Raw genomic sequence first — 6,000 nt, 5'->3', positions numbered from 1 at the left:
TGAAGACAGTGATTCCTGCTGGGCCAAGGTTTCAAGGACACTATCATGATGTATCAGTCTAATGGGTTGGAAGGCAATTCTACTACAGCAGACATTGTAGATAAGCTGAACCTGGTCCTCAAAATCTACACTGTTTTTAGTAGGCGGCTATAAGAGACAGTATATTGGAAATGAGCCATGAATGACTCTTCTCCCTCTCTATTACCCAAGCCCACTGAGATCAATTAATTCATCTCAGATACCTAATATCACTTGAGAGCAACCTGCCCTGTATGACTCAGTGCTGCAGCAAAGAGTGCGCTTAACAACTAAAGGTATTCTTACGTTGCATTTCACCCCTGTCTATGAATCATAATTATACCTTTGAGCACAACCATTTTTCTCTCTCTTCAGTTTTCTCAGTGCCAGCTGTTTGGAGGTGTAAAACATAGACTCAGTAGTGACTTGTTTGACCAGTGCCTTACTTTGCAAGGTGCCTTGCAGCTGTTTGCTGCCTGCCTTGATAGAATATCATACTGTGTAATATTTCTGTACTGCTCCTACGGGGAGACAGTCTGTTGTAGGATTCTTTGGCGAGATGGAAGAACATGTTGGATTTTAAAATACCCTTAAGCTGAATTCTAAGTATTGCACTTTTACTAGAATTATTTGTTTCCTTATATTGTTTGTTCCACATTCAGAATAGAAACAGGGTAAATGGATGATATGCAATGCAACACATTGGACACCAAGCATATGATTCCATTTCAGGGGTAGGTGGGTTGGCCACGTGGCAGGGCTTTGTTAAGCCATTGCAAGGCCAAGTTGGTGCCAGGCTCCTTTTTAAAGATGGCTGGGGATATTTCAGTAAGAGATCCACTATCCAGATGTCAGTGTGCATCTCCAAGCGAACGGTAAGTTGAATGTTTTTTTTATTCACCCGTGGGATGGGCAGTGCTAATATTTATTGTCTGTTCCTAATTGCCGTTGAGAATGTGGTTATGAGCTGTCTTCTTGAAATGCTGCAGTGCATATGCTGTCGGTAAACCCACAATTCTGTTGGGGAAGGGGAGTTCAGGATTTTGATTCAGCAACACTTGATGAACAGAGATCTATTTCCAACTAAGGATAGTGGGTGGTTTGGAGGTGGTGTTCACTTGTATCTTCTGCCCTTGTCCTTTTTGACAGAAGTGATTATAGGATTGGAAGGTGCTATCTAAGGACCTTTGGTGAATTTCTGCAATGTCATTAGGCAGCATTGTAAAACGGGCTGTGTTAATATGATTCTTTTCCTGAAGCTGAAGGCTAATCTGGCTTAACATCTCCCTAAGTACAGTTTATAACAATAGGGATCTCTCCTTACAATTTTCCTTTTCCTTTGCAAGTTATCTGTCCTTCGAGCAGATTTTCACAAGCTTTGGAAGAGTAGGACAAAAATAGGGAAGTAATTGGAATAATGGAAGTATGAACAATTTCTCAATATATCTATCAGAATGTTCTCTATGCCAAAATAGTAGCATCCAATAACATCAGTCCAACGAGCTGTTGTCCCCAACATCATACATCATATATGTCCACCTCTTCAAGAGACAATTATACCACTATTTCTGAGTTACTGACAATGTGAAGAGTATACAAATACTCTGAATATTTATAAAAACACCATGGATTGTATTTATACAGAAGTGGTGAAAGCTCAGAGTCATGATTTTTGTTCTACTTTCATTGACTTGATTAGTACTTGGGAATGTAAATTCATGCATCATCTCATGTAGTCCACCAGCCTGAATCTTATAGTGACAATTCTTGTTTTGAGCAAGTTTAGGCATTAGGCAATACCTTGAGGCATTTTATGATTATATTTGACAAGTCTCTCTTCCAATATTGCTATAGACAATTTTGATCTTTAGCAATAATCCTATTGCATGTCATGAGAGACATTTTGTCTAAATTTCCCAATGTTGTAGAAATTCTATTTTTCTCTAAATCATTTGAGTTCTCTCACTGGTTGCATGGAGTTTAATTCCACCTTTGCTCACTTTATTGAAGAACATAAAGCTGTCTGAATTAAGGTCCTTGGCACAGTATAATTCATTTGGTCTAGAGTTAATTCTCAATTCATGGGTTTCCCAATTTTTGCATCACGGTGGCACAGTGGTTAGCACTTCTGCCTCACAGCGCCTGTAGACCCGGGTTCAATTCCCGACTCAGGCGACTGACTGTGTGGAGTTTGCATGTTCTCCCCGTGTCTGCGTGGGTTTCCTCCGGGTGCTCCGGTTTCCTCCCACAGTCACAAAGATGTGCGGGTCAGGTGAATTGGCCAAGCTAAATTGCCCGTAGTGTTAGGTAAGGGGTAAATGTAGGAGTATGGGTGGGTTTCGCTTCGGCGGGTCGGTGTGAACTTGTTGGGCCGAAGGGCCTGTTTCCACACTGTAAGTCTAATCTAATCTAAAATCAGGACCAGAACAATTACTTGGAATGGTTTCATCATTGTAATCATCTCAGCTCCAGGACATAGAGTCAGACAGTCATACAACATGGATACAGACCCTTTGGTTCAATCAGTCCAAGCTGAATATAATGCAAAACTAACCTTGTCCCACCTGTCTGTTCCTGGCCATATCCCTCCAAACCTTTCCTATTCATGAACTTATCTAAATGTCTTTCAAACTTTGTAATTGTACCCACATTTACCACTTCCTCAGGACGTTCATTCCACACACAAACCATCCTCTATGTAAGACATTTGCCCCTCACATCTTTTTTAAATCTCTCTCATCTCACCTTAAAACGTGTGCCTCTAGTCTTGAAATCTCCCATCCTAGGGAAAAGGCACCTATGATTAATTCTTCCTATACCTTTCACGATTTTATAAACTTCTATTAGGTCACCTGTCAACCTTCTATGCTCCAATGAAAAATGTCACTGCAGAAGTTCATCAGGATGGTGTCCTAGGCCCAACCATCTTCAGCTGTTTCATCATTGATCTTCCCTCCATTATTAGCTCAGAGGTGGAGATGTTCACCGATGATTGCATAATGTTCAGCATCATTTGCAACTCCTCAGATATAGAAGCAGTGCACAACCAAATGAACAACATTCATGCTTAAGCCAATAAGTGGCAAGTAATATTCACACAACATAAGTGGCAAACAATAACTATTTACCACAAGAGAGTTTCAAAACATTGTCCCTTAACATACAATGGTATTACTATCTCTGACTCCCCCACTATCAACATCCTGGGGGTTACCAATGATCAGAAACTGAACTGGAGTCAGCCACAAAAATATGCTGGCTACAACAGCAGGTTAGAGGCTAAGAAACTTATGGAGTACCTCATCGCCTGTCTCCTCATTGCTTACCCCCACCACTTAATTCTCAAGTCAGGAGTGTGTTGGAATATGCTCTATTTATTTGGATGAGTGTACCTCCAACAAAACTCAAGAAGCTTACCATCCATCTGCTTGACTGACACCCCTTCACAACTTCAAAATTCACTCCCTTCACCACCAATACACATCAGCAGTAATGTGGACCATCTGCAATTTGCATAGCAATAAAGCACCAAGGCACCTTCCAAGCCTGTGAACTCTAACATCTGAAAAGACAAGGGAAACAGCTGCTGTGAGCACTATCACCTGCAAGATCCTCTCTAAGCCACAAAACCTCCTATCTTGGAGATGGATACTTTTCCTTTAGTATTGTTAGGTCATAATCCTGGAACTTCCTGCCTAACAGTGATGTGGGTGCTCCTACATGCAAAGAACTGCAATGGTTCAAGAAGGTAACTCACCACAGCTTCTCCAGGGTAATTAGGGATGGTAACAAAAGCCGGCCTAGCTAGCAACACACACATCTTATGAATGAATAAAAATAAATTTGATTGCCTGAGGTGATGACGGAGAATTATCCAAATTCTTTTCTGTTTATTTGGTCTCAAGTCTTATGTTTTCCAGACTCCTCTGTGGCTTTAGGGTAGAGTTTATTTATTGTCATGTATCCAAGTTAGGCCAAAAGAAACCAAGACTCCTATTATTAAAATTCTTGAATTTGCCCAAGAAACTTGAACTTGGTATCTAAATGCATTCAGCCTTCAGTGTACTGCAATACTACTGTCAGATCTTAGATTACTTGGTCTGTGGCGTAGATATGAGCTATAGATCAGTTAGTGCACTCAGCTTTGAATAACATGATTTTAGGTTCAAGTTCCACAGCGGGATTTGAAAGCAAACATCAAGATTGATGCTCTGATATACTGCTGATGGAGCAGTATTGTCAATTGTCAAAGAGGCTGGCTTTTGGATGAAATGCTAAACCTAGGCTGTACCTGTCCTTTGAGTTGCATGCAAAAGATAGTATGGCACGATTGTACAAGTGAGCTATCCTTCTTATCTTTAATCATTCAATCAACAACACAAAAAAAAATAGTCTATGGGAGCTTGTTGTGTGCAAAGAGCTGTTGTGGTTATGGTATTACAACAATGATGACAATTCAAACTTTGAAGTAGTTGTGGAAAATTGCTATTTATATGAATTTTTTAAACAGACATAGTTAAATATAAGTAAATCCATGAACCCACCTCAAGATATCAAAGTCACTTTGTTCTGAGGAAAGGTCACTGGACCCAGAATGTTAACTGAGTTCTCTTCATAAATGCTAGCAGACCTGCTGAGCTTTTCCAGCAATTTCTGTTTTTGTTTCACTTTGATTAGTGTCAACAAATATCAATATAATAATGAAGATGCTATCTGTCCTTTCCCAAAATGTACACCCTAGGTCTGGAATTTGATAAAAATTTGATGATTTAAGATGAACTAACAATTGAGGCCAAATTTCTAACAATATGTTATAACTGGATCTTCAAGAACTTCAAAAAAATCCATCTTCCTCGAGAATGGATGGGTCTGAGGACAGATTTATCAGGTTAGGTGTAGCTCTCATCATTGACCGTCTGCGGCCTATTTGTATTGATTTGAACTTAATCTCTGAATTGACTTTGGAGTGATCTTTGTTTATATCATGATTCATTTGTAAAATGCAGACACATACTTTCTATGTTCTCACACTTCATTTCCACAAAATGCTGTGAAACTTGAAAACGCACATGTACAATCACAGCAATTTAATTTAAAAAAAACTGAATTGACTTTGTACAAAGACAAAATGAAGTTGTCCTTTTTTTAAAAAACTAAGCATTTTTAACTTAATGCTCATTGAGAGTGGGCTTGACTTTAACACTGTGCTGTATTTGAACTGTCGTCCTTTTACTGACTGTATCTGGATTCCCTCCACTCATTCTCTGCAATACTTGACATCTTATTCATCTTGCAAAACTAAGGGAAAGCTGCCTTTCCAAATTAGTTCTTCATGACTATCAGGCTGTTAGTTGTTGGCCTTCCCCAGTGTATAGCCAGATGAAACTACTCTGAAAAGGCAACTAGATTCACAATGGTCTAGAGCATTTAGTTTGAATATTTACAATGGAGAGAGAAGACTGGAAAGTGGCTAAAGATGAGAAAAATGAAGAGATGACTACAGATTCCATTAGTGATGCTGTTGGACTCATGACTATTTTATTTGTTATAAAAGATGTTGGAATGTTTGATGTGTAAGAAACGTTTGTAAAAATATTCTGATTGGTCTCTTTACATGGATTCAATGGCAAGCTAAACAGACTTTCTTGTAAACAAGAAGTCAGAAAGGTAGGTCTTATTTGAACATTTAAAAATTGTTCCATTAGATGCTGATGGAGGAGAGTTTTTTTAAGGACAGGAGCACTACAAAATATACTGACAGAATAAATTGCTTAATCGTAAAACGTAGCTGTGTCTAAATCTCTGTATTCTCTTTAAGGCCACAAACTTTGAACTTTTCTAGACCAATTATAAATGGACTATTCTTAGGAAAATCTATTAAAAATCATAAGAAAATGATTGGCTTACTTTCTGAGAAATTGCTTCCAGCTGCTTGTAACGTTTCTGTGTTGCTTAATCTGTAAAATAATTTTTAATGGATAA

This window comes from Hemiscyllium ocellatum, chromosome 31 (genome assembly GCF_020745735.1).
Source record: "Hemiscyllium ocellatum isolate sHemOce1 chromosome 31, sHemOce1.pat.X.cur, whole genome shotgun sequence".
Taxonomy (NCBI): domain Eukaryota; kingdom Metazoa; phylum Chordata; class Chondrichthyes; order Orectolobiformes; family Hemiscylliidae; genus Hemiscyllium; species Hemiscyllium ocellatum.
This window is presented reverse-complemented; position numbering follows the sequence as displayed.